This window comes from Schistocerca serialis, chromosome 11, assembly GCF_023864345.2.
Source record: "Schistocerca serialis cubense isolate TAMUIC-IGC-003099 chromosome 11, iqSchSeri2.2, whole genome shotgun sequence".
Lineage (NCBI taxonomy): Eukaryota > Metazoa > Arthropoda > Insecta > Orthoptera > Acrididae > Schistocerca > Schistocerca serialis.
This window is the reverse complement of record NC_064648.1, coordinates 129,343,846-129,359,357: the sequence shown is the minus strand read 5'-3', so window position 1 is coordinate 129,359,357 and position 15,512 is coordinate 129,343,846. Positions and strand designations below refer to the sequence as shown.

Genomic DNA, 15,512 nt, shown 5'->3' with positions numbered 1-15,512 from the left:
ACGACTGCACGACACAAAGCCTTACGCTTCGCCTGGGCCCGTCAACACCGACACTGCACTGTTGATGACTGCAAACATGTTGCCTGGTCAGACGAGTATCGAGCGGAGGGTCGTGTAAGGGTATCGAGACCACCCCATGAATCCATGGATCCTGCATGTCAGCAAAGGACTATTGAATATGGTTGAGGCTTTGTAATGCTGTGGGGCGTGTGCGGTTGGAGTGATATGGGACCCTTGATACGTCTAGATACGACTCTGACAGCTGACACGTACGTAAGCATCCTGTCTGATCACCTGCGTCCATTCATCTCCACTGTGCATTCCGACGGACTTGGACAATTCCAGCAGGAGATATGGTTCACATGGCTCTGAGCACTATGGGACTTAACTACTGTGGTCATCAGTCCCCTAGAACTTACAACTACTTAAACCTAACTAACCTAAGGACATTACACACATCCATGCCCGAGGCAGGATTCGAACCTGCGATCGTAGCAGTCGCGCGGTTCCGGACTGCGCGCCTGGAACCGCTAGACCACCGCGGCCGGCCCAGCAGGAGAATGCGACACCCCACACGTCCAGAATTGCAACAGAGTGTCTCCAGAAACACTTCCGCTGGCCACTAAACTCCCCAGACATGAACATTATGGAGCATATCTGGGATGCCTTGCAACGTACTCTTAACAGATTTATGGACAGCTCTGCAGAATTCATGGTGTCAATTCCCTCTAGGACTGCTTTAAGCATTAGTCATGTCACGTCGTTTTGCGGCACTTCTGCATGCTCGCAGGCGCCCTACACGATATTAAGCAGGTGCGCCAGTTTCTTTGGCTCTTGAATGTAACTGCCCTCTGCATTCTGTACAAGCTGTAAATAGCCTTTCCCAACCTGTATATTGCCCCAGTTACCTTCAGAATTTCAAAGATAATAGCCTAGCCAACATTGTCAAACGCTTCCTCTAAATCTACATGTGCTATAGACGCAGGTCTGCCTTTCCTGACCACACTTTTTAAGATAAATCGCAAGGTGAGTATTGCATCGCGCGCTCCTATATTTATGCGTAACCCAAACTGATGCTCCCCGATGTCGGCTTCTGCCAGTTTTTCCATTTTTCTGTAAAGAAATCGTGTTAGTATTTTGCAACCATGATTTATTAAACCCACAGTTTGGTGATATTCACACCTGTCCGTTCATGTGTTCTTTGGAATTGGAGTTATTATACTCTTCTTGAATTGTGAGGGTATTTCGTTTGTTTCATACATTTGCGTACCGGATGGAGGAATTTTGTCATGACTGACTCTTCCAAGGGCATCAGCAGTTCCAGCGCAATGTCGTGTGCTCCCGGGGCCTTGTTTCGATACAGGTCTATCAGTTATCTATCAAACTGTCGCAGTATTATATCTCCCATCATATCTTTATCTACGTTCCCCCCCTTTGTATCATTTTGCCTTCAAGTTCACCTTCACTGTGTGGACTGTCTAAATACTCATCCGTCTTTCAACCTTCCCTTCTTTGCGTAGGATTGGTTTTCCATCTGAGATTCTGATATTCACACAGCTGCTTCTCTTTTCTCCAAAAGTCACTTTAATTTTCCTGTAGGCGTTATCTTTCCCCTAGAGATATATGCTTCTTACATTTGTCCTCTAGCCATTCCTGCTAAGCCATTTTGCACTTCTTGTCAATGTAATTTTTTATCCTTTTGTAATCCATTTCGCCTACTTCAATTGCTGCATTTTTAATCTCCTTTCAACGATTAAATTCAATATTTCCTGTGTTATCCGAGGACTTCCATACTGGATCTGTAATTTATCCATTCCAATGCGACTGGAAGATGTTTTCAATGCCAACGGGTTTCCTACGGCGTATTAGGCACGGTAATGTTCTGTGTTTTTGGTGTTTGCGTATTTTTGTTCCCCCTGCATAACTCAAGCTGACAATGCAATGTTTATGGCCTGCCTTCGTACTGCAGTCGAGCTACTACTGGCTTGTTGCGCTTTAACTACTCAATATCTGAATAAATTTCTTCTTGAACGAAACAATCAAAAATATTTTGTGGCGAGTAGTGAAGGTTTATGGAGTGCGTAAGTTCAAATCTGAGATTATGTTATACCTGTCAGGTACAATAGTGGGCCATGTGGCATACCTACGATATCAGACACTTGAGTAACTTTACAACACTTCATTTAGTGAAAGATTTTTATTTAATGTTTTCGTGACACGTTGATAGGGTTTGTTTTGTTGTTGTTTGTTATGGTCTTCAGTCCTGAGACTGGTTTGATGCAGCTCTCCATGCTACTCTATCCTGTGCAAGCTTCTTCATCTCCCAGTACCTACTGCAACCTACATCCTTCTGAATCTGTTTAGTGTATTCATCTCTTGGTCTCCCTCTACGATTTTTACCCTCCACGCTGCCCTCCAATGCTAAATTTGTGATCCCTTGATGCCTCAAAACATGTCCTACCAACTGATCCCTTCTTCTAGTCAAGTTGTGCCACAAACTTCTCTTCTCCCCAATCCTATTCAATACCTCCTCATTAGTTACGTGATTTACCCACCTTATCTTCAGCATTCTTCTGTAGCACCACATTTCGAAAGCTTCTATTTTCTTCTTGTCCAAACTGGTTATCTTCCATGTTTCACTTCCATACATGGCTACACTCCATACAAATACTTTCAGAAACGACTTCCTGACACTTAAACCTATACTAGATGTTAACAAATTTCTCTTCTTCAGAAACGATTTCCTTGCCATTGGCAGTCTACATTTTATATCCTCTCTACTTCGACCATCATCAGTTATTTTGCTCCCCAAATAGCAAAACTCCTTTACTACAGTAAGTGTCTCATTTCCTAATCTAATCCCCTCAGCATCAGCCGATTTAATTTGACTACATTCCATTATCCTCGTTTTGCTTTTGTTGATGTTCATCTTATATCCTCCTTTCGAGCCACTGTCCATTCCGTTCAACTGCTCTTCCAAGTCCTTTGCTGTCTCTGACAGAATTACAATGTCATCGGCGAACCTCAAAGTTTTTACTTCTTCTCCACGAATTTTAATACCTACTCCGAATTTTTCTTTTGTTTCCTTTACTGCTTGCTCAATATACAGATTGAATAACATCGGGGAGAGGCTACAACCCTGTCTCACTCCTTTCCCAACCACTGCTTCCCTTTCATGCCCCTTGACTCTTATAACTGCCATCTGGTTTCTATACAAATTGTAAATAGCCTTTCACTCCCTGTATTTTACCCCTGCCACCTTTAGAATTTGTATGATAGAATTTGTATGATAGGGTTTATTTATTATGGTGATTATTTAAAATGTAAATCACCATGTTTTTTTTTTAATCCTGTAAACCCTGATAGGGTTATTTAAAATGTAAATCACCATGTTTTTTTTTAATCATGTAAACCGTGATAGGGTTTACATGATTAAAAATAAAAAAAACATGGTGATTTACATTTTAAATAATTATATATAATACGACATAGCATTATCCGTGAAATTCTCGGAAACAGTCTCTTGTTTGGACATACTTACTGCACGTGAATACTGTCCGGTATTTTACACCTTTGCCTTGGGACAGTGACCTACTGTACAGTATCAGTTGAGGCAGACTTAGGTGGAACTGGTTTCGTTTGACCCTGATGCTTCTTGCACAGTACTTCTGCCTCTATCCTGGCTGAAGGTTATCACTGTTTTTATTTGTCTGTCGCCTTTTCATTGCTAGCAGTGTGGTTCAGCTATTCTGGCACTGAGAGATAGGGCCATTTTCTTTATTACAGCGACTTTTGAAAGTGTCACAGACAGCTGAACGAAGTCTTCGCAACAGCACTGATATGTCAAACATTCCCGGTTTTCTTGCCGCGTCAGTTCGGGATAAAATGTTGAGGTTTCGACGATAGCCTCCATCGTCATCGTTATTTGCTCCTGACGACGACGATGGAGGGTATCGTCGAAACCTCAACATTTTATCCCGAACTGAAAGGCAAGAAAACGGAGAATGTTTTACACAGTGTCACAGACACTTTCCACAGGTGGTATACGAGCAGTGAAATCTCCATTTGCATTTCGTGGAACATGAAGCCTTGTATTTCCACTGCTAATAAAATGAAAGCTTCAGAGTATGAAAGGTGGCTACACTGAGCCACAGCGCCAGAGATTGCGCCAAAGAGTTTTATTCCGCCGCCTCCACTGGCAGTTCTTGCCGAGAAGTCGTGGTGGAGTGTGCTTATCGAGATGTGGTAGTAGAGAGTCGGTGTTGATATGTTGTAGTAGGGAGTGCTTGTTCCATGTTTTATGCAGTTGTTTGATGGGCTAGACAGCAGATGTTGTTCGAATGGAGATATTGTAATGATCAGAGTGCTTTTCGTCAATATATATGAAGGTAAAAAAATTCCCTATTCTTTTTATTATTTCAATGTCTTAAATAATGCGTCATTACAGGTTCAGTCAACAAAGAATCTGGCTTGTGTTCTTGTATTAGAGTGTAATTCTGGTTTCCTTACGCAATTATAGTATTTCTATTTTTTTAAATTACTTCAGTATAAATGGTATTTAAAATTTCTTGTCTTATTGAAGAAGAACCGTTCCAGATGTGTACGTTGAATCACACTTCCACACACAGAACAGTTACACTTGTGCTTTGGTTTCGTACGTTTTATAGTTGCTGGGGACTTAATTAATTAATTGTGTTAACGGAAATTTTCTTTCATTCTTTGTTGTTGTTCTATGCTGTCAGATTGCGTACAAATACTAATCAGGGCCAACCGTTTACGAGACGGCGTAACCGAACATACAGCTACGAAAAATAAAAATTATTTTCATTAATATAATTAAGCCCCCATGCAAGTATTCATTAGAATTTCCACATCACAACAAAAGTGATACATGTAATCAGTCATAACTGTGTAGAGGCTGGATGTTAACATGAATTATTGGAAATTTGTAATAAATTTCATGTACAGGGTGAACATTAACGAAACAGAGTGTTTGCAGGGAACATTAAGCCTTGTGTTTCCATTGCTAATAAAATGGAATGCTAATACCTGACTGAATGGATGAAAAAAGTTCCTACGGACATGTATCAGGAAATGGATGATGTGCGTGCAACGAGAACAAATCGTCCCGGCTGCACCGCATCCACATCACCGTCATACGGTGCGATGCACGCGTTCACACGTCGCGCCGTGATTGCCGGGCTATTTCGCACGTTCTGGCCTCTCTTCGAGTAGCGCCACATATGTCGCGAACACTGTTGAAAGGTCTACACATCAGGAATCGGTGAAGCATACATAGCGCCTTTCAGATGCCCCCAGAGGTACAAATCCAGGGATATGTCTGTTGATCTAGCAGGCCACGGTACCGGACCTCCCTGTACAACGTCCAGGGACGATGCTGTTGACTCTTGGTAAAATGCAATGTAGGATAGGGGTGGTGCTCCACCATGTATAAACCACATAACCTGTCATCTTTAGCCGGCCGCGGTGGTCTAGCGGTTCTAGGCGCTCAATCCGGAACCGCGCGACTGCTACGGTCGCAGGTTCGAATCCTGCCTGGGGCATGGATGTGTGTGATGTCCTTAGGTTAGTTAGGTTTAAGTAGTTCTAAGTTCTAGGCGACTGATGACCTCAGAAGTTAAGTCCCATAGTGCTCAGAGCCATTCTCTGGTGACTTTCTGTAGCCCACAGATGACGTTGTAACATTCTTTCTTTATAAATATTTGTGTCACTTATTGGATATAGAATGCGTAATGTTTGTCTTATGGAAATTTACTGCATAATGTGTTGTTAAGAAAATGGTGTGCTTAATCAGTTTTACTGTAGCCCAAAAACGTTTAAACAACTGGAAAGCCAGTATGTAATTCCTATAATGAAGCCAATGCCTCTGAAATTCACTTAGTCTCATGAGCACCGAGTTCTATGGCCTTGTGCAATAAACTGACAAAATTCCCACTGCAAATAAACAATTAAAAGCTTTTCCTTAGTTCTTGAGTCGCAACGGACGTAGTCTTGCTAGTTTTCTCTCTCCTCAGTAGCACTCACTATGTCATCAGGCCACAAGTGGCCCATCAGGACCATCCGACCGCCGTGTCATCCTCAGGTGACGGCGCGGATAGGATGGGCGTGTGGGCAGCACACCGCTCTCCCGGTCGTTTTGATGGTTGCCTTTGACCGGAGGGGCTGCTATTCGGTCGAGTAGCTCCTGAATTGGCATCACGAGGCTGAGTGCACCCTGAAAAATGGCTACAGCGCGTGGCGGTCTGGACGGTCACCCATCCAAGTTCCGGCCACGCCCGACAGCGCTGAACTTCGGTGATCTGACGGGAACCGGCGTATCCACTGCAGCATGGCCGTTGCCCTGTCCTCAATAGGCATACAAAATTTCAATCTTAGGTCAGCGAAGCGCAATGCCGCCCGTAAGACAGCTTCATACAAATAATGTCAGTAGATTCGCTGAAATGTTCAGTGAAAATACTGCTTATTGGTTCAGCGCTGTACAATGCTGCCCGAATTGAAACTGTTACAAACCTTAATAATTATCTGATTCTGGCACATTAATATTTTTCTGATTCTGATTGAAAAATCATTTCTTTTTAAAAAAATATTCATTGGATTTAAACAAACACCTTGTGGGAGAGGATGAGGTACTGATAAGGCTATTTGCTAAGACCGAATGGTTTAGTTTGAAAATTGTATTCAAAATGAAATTTGTCCTTCGCAAAACATGATACGAAACATTTTAAATTTGTAAGTTGGCTGTTTAGGTTTTTATGTTGGTAACACCACGTAGCGCTGTATATGAAAATCACTGACAGTGCTGTGTGCAGTCTGTGGCTGGTTTGCATTGTTGGAATAGTCGCTATGGTAGTGTTGGGCAGTTGGATGTGAACAGCGCGTAGCGTTGCGCAGTTGGAGGTGAGCCGCCAGCAGTGGTGGATGTGGGGAGAGAGATGGCGGAGTTTTGAGAGCAGACGATCTGGACGTGTGTCCATCCGAAAGAGTAAATTTGTAATACTGGATACCATGAACTGATATATATATATATATATATATATATATATATATATATATATATATGATAACTTTTGAATATTATTTCTTCTCTTTCAAAATGTTTCATTTGCTATCTACGCCTATCAGTAGTTAGTGCCTTCAGTAGTTAGTATCTTTTATTTAGCTGGCAATATTGGCGCTCGCTGTATTGCAGTAGTTCGAGTAACGAAGATTTTTGTGACATAAGTGATTCATGAAAGGTGTAGGTTATTGTTAGTCAGGGTCATTCTTTTGTAGGGATTATTGAAAGTCAGATTGCGTTGCGCTAAAAAAAAAAAAAAAAAAAAAAAAAAAATTATTGTGTGTCGGTTTAGGGATGATCAGAATAAGTAAAGAGAGAAGTGTTTGAGTACGTTTAGTTTTGCTCAGCTGTTTGAAAATCAAATAACTAAAAATCCTCTTGCTGGCGGCTCACCTGCAACTGCGCAATGCTACGCGCTGTTCACATCCAACTGCCCAACACTACAATAGCGAATATTTCAACAATGCAAACCAGCCATAGACATCACACAGCACTGTCAGTGATTTTCATATACAGCGCTACGTGATGTTACCAACATAAAAACCTAAACACCCTACTTACAAATTAACTTCAAAATCAGTTAACTCCTCAATTCACACTTACTGTCGTAATTAAAAACACTTGGATTGTTACATGACAAAAAGCCTGACATCGTTTGACAAAACAGAATCCAAAATTTAACTTGTCTGTATCAGGATCACACAACACACAAAATATTACAAATCGGGTATACCCAATCAACCGAAGCATTAAATCTGATAGAAAACACTTGCTTCCTACACTGGAGGGTCGGTACTGATAGAATTAGCAAAATCAACATTGTGTTGCTCCGTACATAGAACTAAATATACAAAATTTATTACCTTACAAAACTGTATTAAGCTCCTTCCATAGGCCAGCAGTTAAATTCTCACAAGTGGTGTCAAAGATACAATCTCTTCTACATGTGATAACCATTTCGTGTCGTTTTTCATGAAATATGATTCAAATGGCTCTGAACACTAACTTAACATCTGAGGTCATCAGTCCCCTAACTATATTACAAAAATGGCTCTGAGCACTATGGGACTTAACATCTGAGGTCATCAGTCCCCTAGAACTTAGAACTACTTAAACCTACCTATCCTAAGCACATCACACACATCCATGCCCGAGGCAGGATTCGAGCCTGCGACCGTAGCGGTCGCGCGGTTCCAGACTGAAGCGCCTAGAACCGCGCGGCCAAACCGGACGGCAATATAATACAAAATCGGGCTCCACGTACAAGTGGACCCCTCGCAACGGCTATGCAGATTGACGATGCCAGTTCTGGTAAAAGTTGCTTCATTGGTAAACAGGACTGCTGACAGAAATCCCACAATTTTGATGGTCTGGTGCAAAAATCTTCAACAAAATCCTTCACGTAGAGGGCAACCCGCTTCTGATCATCGTTGCAGGTGATAGTAGCGCTTGTCTCACAGGATACACATAACCGTACTTTGGCGGGCCACTTGCCTGGAGTTTGTACTGGGGTTCTTCTCAATATCCTGCAGAACCCGGCCCTCCAAATCTGGCGTATGCACTGTCCGCTCCCTCCCTGCACGTTCGTCTGTCTGAAACCACCAATGTCCACACAAACGGCCAGAAACGGCTCGAAATGTTGTGGTTAGTGTCTGTGATGGTACTTCTTTTGGTATAGCCGTGCTGCCTCTCGACCATTTCCATCTGCTTGGTCGTACACAAACACCATCTCGGCCTGTTCGCGGCACGAATATGGGACCATTCTGCCGCTTACAGTACGCTGCGTCAATCACACAGCCTGCGACATACGAGCTGCATTCGAGTTCTAAGGCCTCCGATTTTTTTTTCTGATTAACTACTCACCCGAAATCGATGAAACTGGCGTTACTTCTCGACGTAATCGCCCTGCAGACGTACACATTTTTCACAACGCTGACGCTATGATTCCATGGCAGCAGCGAAGGCTTCTTTAGGAGTCTGTTTTGACCACTGGAGAGTCGCTGAGGCAATAGCAGCACGGCTGGTGAATGTGCGGCCACAGAGAGTGTCTTTCGTTGTTGGAAAAAGCCAAAAGTCACTAGGAGCCAGGTCAGGTGAGTAGGGAGCACGAGGAATCACTTCAAAGTTGTTATCACGAAGAAACTGTTGCGTAACGTTAGCTCGATGTGCGGGTGAGTTGCCTCGGTGAAACAGCACACGCGCAGCCCTTCCCGGACGTTTTTGTTGCAGTGCAGGAAGGAATTTGTTCTTCAAAACATTTTCGTAGGATGCACCTGTTACCGTAGTGCCCTTTGGAACGCAATGGGTAAGGATTACGCCCTCGCTGTCCCAGAACATGGACACCATCATTTTTTCAGCACTGACGGTTACCCGAAATTTTTTTGGTGGTGGTGAATCTGTGTGCTTCCATTGAGCTGACTGGTGCTTTGTTTCTGGATTGAAAAATGGCATCCACGTCTCATCCATTGTCACAACCGAAGAAAAGAAAGTCCCATTCGTGCTGTAGTTGCGCGTCAACATTGCTCGGCAACATGCCACACGGGCAGCCGTGTGGTCGTCCGTCAGCATTCGTGGCACCCACCTGGATGACACTTTTCGCATTTTCAGGTCGTCGTGCAGGATTGTGTGCACAGAACCCACAGAAATGCCAACTCTGGAGGCGATCTGTTCGACAGTCATTCGGCGATCCCCCAAACCAATTGTCTCCACTTTCTCGATCGTGTCGTCAGACCGGCTCGTGCGAGCCCGAGGTTGTTTCGGTTTGTTGTCACACGATGTTCTGCCTTCATTAAACTGTCGCACCCATGAATGCACTTTCGACACATCCATAACTCTGTCACCACAAGTCTCCTTCAACTGTCGATGAATTTCAATTAGTTTCACACCACGCAAATTCAGAAAACGAATGATTGCACGCTGTTCAAGTAAGGAAAACGTCGCCATTTTAAGTATTTAAAACAGTTCTCATTCTCGCCGCTGGCGGTAAAATTCCATCTGCCGTACGGTACTGCCATCTCTGGGACGTATTGACAATCAACACGGCCTCATTTTGAAACAATGCGCATGTTTATATCTCTTTCCAGTCCGGAGAAAAAAAATCGGAGGTCTTAGAACTTTAATGCACCTTGTACAGGGAACACAAAGCACGCTGTCAGAGGAGCAGTCATTCGTCAGCGCCATCTACCCCGGCAACAACAAATATGCATACGACCTTTTTCCTTCCATTTCCGATTGGGTATCCGTCCCTACAGTTGGTCGCTTTTATTAATGTTGACCCTGTAAATAATTAACACATCTACATCTACATCTACATTGATACTCCGCAAGCCACCCAACGGTGTGTGGCGGAGGGCACTTTACGTGCCACTGTCATTACCTCCCTTTCCTGTTCCAGTCGCGTATGGTTCGCGGGAAGAACGACTGTCTGAAAGCCTCCGTGGGCGCTCTAATCTCTCTAATTTTACATTCGTGATCTCCTCGGGAAGTATAAGTAGGGGGAAGCAATATATTCGATACCTCATCCAGAAACGCACCCTCTCGAAACCTGGCGAGCAAGCTACACCGCGATGCAGAGCGCCTCTCTTGCAGAGTCTGCCACTTGAGTTTATTAAACATCTCCGTAACGCTATCACGGTTACCAAATAACCCTGTGACGAAACGCGCCGCTCTTCTTTGGATCTTCTCTATCTCCTCCGTCAACCCGACCTGGTACGGATCCCACACTGATGAGCAATACTCAAGTATAGGTCGAACGAGTGTTTTGTAAGCCACCTCCTTTGTTGATGGACTACATTTTCTAAGGACTCTCCCAATGAATCTCAACCTGGTACCCGCCTTACCAACAATTAGTTTTATATGATCATTCCACTTCAAATCGTTCCGTACGCATACTCCCAGATATTTTACAGAAGTAACTGCTACCAGTGTTTGTTCCGCTATCATATAATCATACAATAAAGGATCCTTCTTTCTATGTATTCGCAATACATTACATTTGCCTATGTTAAGGGTCAGTTGCCACTCCCTGCACCAAGTGCCTATCCGCTGCAGATCTTCCTGTATTTCGCTACAATTTTCTAATGCAGCAACTTCTCTGTATACTACAGCATCATCCGCGAAAAGCCGCATGGAACTTCCGACACTATCTACTAAGTCATTTATATATATTGTGAAAAGCAATGGTCCCATAACACTCCCCTGTGGCACGCCAGAGGTTACTTTAACGTCTGTAGACGTCTCTCCATTGATAACAACATGCTGTGTTCTGTTTGCTAAAAACTCTTCAATCCAGCCACACAGCTGGTCTGATATTCCGTAGGCTCTTACTTTGTTTATCAGGCGACAGTGCGGAACTGTATCGAACGCCTTCCGGAAGTCAAGAAAAATAGCATCTACCTGGGAGCCTGTATCTAATATTTTCTGGGTCTCATGAACAAATAAGGCGAGTTGGGTCTCACACGATCGCTGTTTCCGGAATCCATGTTGATTCCTACATAGTAGATTCTGGGTTTCCAGAAATGACATGATACGCGAGCAAAAAACATGTTCTAAAATTCTACAAGAGATCGACGTAAGAGATATAGGTCTATAGTTTTGCGCATCTGCTCGACGACCCTTCTTGAAGACTGGGACTATCTGTGCTCTTTTCCAATCATTTGGAACCCTCCGTTCCTCTAGAGACTTGCGGTACACGGCTGTTAGAAGGGGGGCAAGTTCTTTCGCGTACTCTGTGTAGAATCGAATTGGTATCCCGTCAGGTCCAGTGGACTTTCCTCTATTGAGTGATTCCAGTTGCTTTTCTATTCCTTGGACACTTATTTCGATGTCAGCCATTTTTTCGTTTGTGCGAGGATTTAGAGAAGGAACTGCAGTGTGGTCTTCCTCTGTGAAACAGCTTTGGAAAAAGGTGTTTAGTATTTCAGCTTTACGCGTGTCATCCTCTGTTTCAATGCCATCATCATCCCGTAGTGTCTGGATATGCTGTTTCGAGCCACTTACTGATTTAGCGTAAGACCAGAACTTCCTAGGATTTTCTGTCAAGTCGGTACATAGAATTTTACTTTCGAATTCAATGAACGCTTCACGCATAGCCCTCCTTACGCTAACTTTGACATCGTTTAGCTTCAGTTTGTCTGAGAGGTTTTGTCTGCGTTTAAACTTGGAGTGGAGCTCTCTTTGCTTTCGCAGTAGTTTCCTAACTTTGTTGTTGTACCACGGTGGGTTTTTCCCGTCCCTCACAGTTTTACTCGGCACGTACCTGTCTAAAACGCATTTTACGATTGCCTTGAACTTTTTCCATAAACACTCAACATTGTCAGTGTCGGAACAGAAATTTTCGTTTTGATCTGTTAGGTAGTCTGAAATCTGCCTTCTATTACTCTTGCTAAACAGATAAACCTTCCTCCCTTTTTTTATATTCCTATTAACTTCCATATTCAGGGATGCTGCAACGGCCTTATGATCACTGATTCCCTGTTCTGTACATACAGATTCGAAAAGTTCGGGTCTGTTTGTTATCAGTAGGTCCAAGATGTTATCTCCATGAGTCGGTTCTCTGTTTAATTGCTCGAGGTAATTTTTGGATAGTGCACTCAGTATAATGTCACTCGATGCTCTGTCCCTACCACCCGTCCTAAACATCTGAGTGTCCCAGTCTATATCTGGTAAATTGAAATCTCCACCTAAGACTATAACATGCTGAGAAAATTTATGTGAAATGTATTCCAAATTTTCTCTCAGTTGTTCTGCCACTAATGCTGCTGAGTCGGGAGGTCGGTAAAAGGAGCCAATTATTAACCTAGTTCGGTTGTTTAGTGTAACCTCCACCCATAATAATTCACAGGAACTATCCACTTCTACTTCACTACAGGATAAACTACTACTAACAGCGATGAACACTCCACCACCGGTTGCATGCAATCTATCCTTTCTAAACACCGTGTGTACCTTTGTAAAAATTTCGGCAGAATTTATCTCTGGCTTAAGCCAGCTTTCTGTACCTATAACGATTTCAGCTTCGGTGCTTTCTATCAGCGCTTGAAGTTCCGGTACTTTACCAACGCAGCTTCGACAGTTGACAATTACAATACCGATTGCTGCTTGGTCCCCGCATGTCCTGACTTTGCCCCGCACCCGTTGAGGCTGTTGCCCTTTCTGTACTTGCCCAAGGCCATCTAACCTAAAAAACCGCCCAGCCCACGCCACACAACCCCTGCTACCCGTGTAGCCGCTTGTTGCGTGTAGTGGACTCCTGACCTATCCAGCGGAACCCGAAACCCCACCACCCTATGGCGCAAGTCGAGGAATCTGCAGCCCACACGGTCGCAGAACCGTCTCAGCCTCTGATTCAGACCCTCCACTCGGCTCTGTACCAAAGGTCCGCAGTCAGTCCTGTCGACGATGCTGCAGATGGTGAGCTCTGCTTTCATCCCGCTAGCGAGACTGGCAGTCTTCACCAAATCAGATAGCCGCCGGAAGCCAGAGAGGATTTCCTCCGATCCATAGCGACACACATCATTGGTGCCGACATGAGCGACCACCTGCAGATGGGTGCACCCTGTACCCTTCATGGCATCCGGAATGACCCTTTCCACATCTGGAATGACTCCCCCCGGTATGCACACGGAGTGCACATTGGTTTTCTTCCCCTCTCTTGCTGCCATTTCCCTAAGGGGCCCCATTACGCGCCTGACGTTGGAGCTCCCAACTACCAGTAAGCCCACCCTCTGCGACTGCCCGGATCTTGCAGACTGAGGGGCAACCTCTGGAACAGGACAAGCAGCCATGTCAGGCCGAAGATCAGTATCAGCCTGAGACAGAGCCTGAAACCGGTTCGTCAGACAAACTGGAGAGGCTTTCCGTTCAGCCCTCCGGAATGTCTTTCGCCCCCTGCCACACCTTGAAACGACCTCCCACTCTACCACAGGTGAGGGATCAGCCTCAATGCGGGCAGTATCCCGGGCAACCACAGTCGTAGTCCGATCAGGGGATGCGTGGGACGAGCTGGCCGTCCCCGACAAACCCCCATCCCGACCCCCACAGTGATGCCCATTGGCAACAGCCTCAAGCTGTGTGACCGAAGCCAACACTGCCTGAAGCTGGGAGCGAAGGGATGCCAACTCAGCCTGCATCCGAACACAGCAGTTGCAGTCCCTATCCATGCTAAAAACTGTTTTGCTAAGAACGTCTGAACTAATCTACAGAGAGCGCAAACAAATCGACAAAATTTAAACGGTTATTAAAATACAAGATTGCCTAGTAAATGCAGTAATGCTGCTACTTGCGCACTGCTGACACTGCACACAGTGGGTCACTGAAGTATTTTCGGTACTACAAATCAACGGAAATGTTTGCTTGTCCTTCGCTTGGTTTCATCTCCTCCATGCAAGCACTGAAGTATACAAATGCCTAATGAGGCTTATCCTATCAAATAGTACGTTTCGAATGCAGTTGCACGTGCAGCTACTTTATTACACCAATAGGAGATTTACTTCACTGCACAGATATTATAGCTCAAACAATTTTCAGACTAATTCCGTATTTCTAGATTTCCAGGAGGCTTTTGACACCACACCTCACAAACAGCTTGTGATCAAATTGTGTACTTGTGGAAAATCGTCTCAGTTATGTTTAATAAGTCACGGCTGCAAAATACTAACGCGAATTCTTTCCAGACGAATGGAAAAACTGGTAGAAGCCGACCTCAGGGAAGATCAGTTTGGATTCCGTAGAAATATTGGAACATGTGAGGCAATACTGACCCTACGACTTATCTCTAGATTAAGAAAAGGCAAATCTACGTTTCTAGCATTTGTAGACTTAGGGAAAGCTTTCGACAATGTTGACTGGAACACTCTCTGAACGTGGCAGGGGTAAAATATAGGGAGCGAAAGGGTATTTAAAATTTGTACAGAAACCAGATGGCAGTTATAAGAGTCGAGTGGCATGAAAGGGAAGCAGTGTTTGGGAAGGGAGTGAGACAGGGTTGTAGCCTCTCCCCAAAAATGGTTCAAATGGCTCTGAGCACTACGGGACTTAACATCCATGGTCATCAGTCCCCTAGAACTAAGAACTACTTAAACCTAACTAACCTAAGGACAGCACATAACACCCAGCCATCACGAGGCATAGAGAATCCCTGACCCCACCGGGAATCGAACCCGGGAACCCGGGCGTGGGAAGCGAGAACGCTACCGCACGAGGCCTCTCCCCGATGTTATTCAATCTGTATATTGAGCAAGCAGTAAAGGAAACAAAAGAAAAATTCGTAAAAGGAATTAAAAACCATGAAGAAGAAATAAAAACTTTGAGGTTCGCCGATGACATTGTAACTCTGTCACAGACAGAAAAGGGCATGGAATGGAATGGACAGTGTCTTGAAGGGAGGATACAAGATGAACATCAACATAAGCAAAATGAGGATAATGGAACGTAG

The 15,512-nt window shown here is 44.2% G+C and overlaps 1 pseudogene; it reads right to left on the bottom strand.

Annotated features, from left to right (window-relative positions):
• Positions 1-6,243: 6,243 nt before the first annotated feature.
• Positions 6,244-6,361, bottom strand: LOC126427527 (5S ribosomal RNA; annotated as a pseudogene).
• Between the last annotated feature and the right edge of the window lie 9,151 nt (positions 6,362-15,512).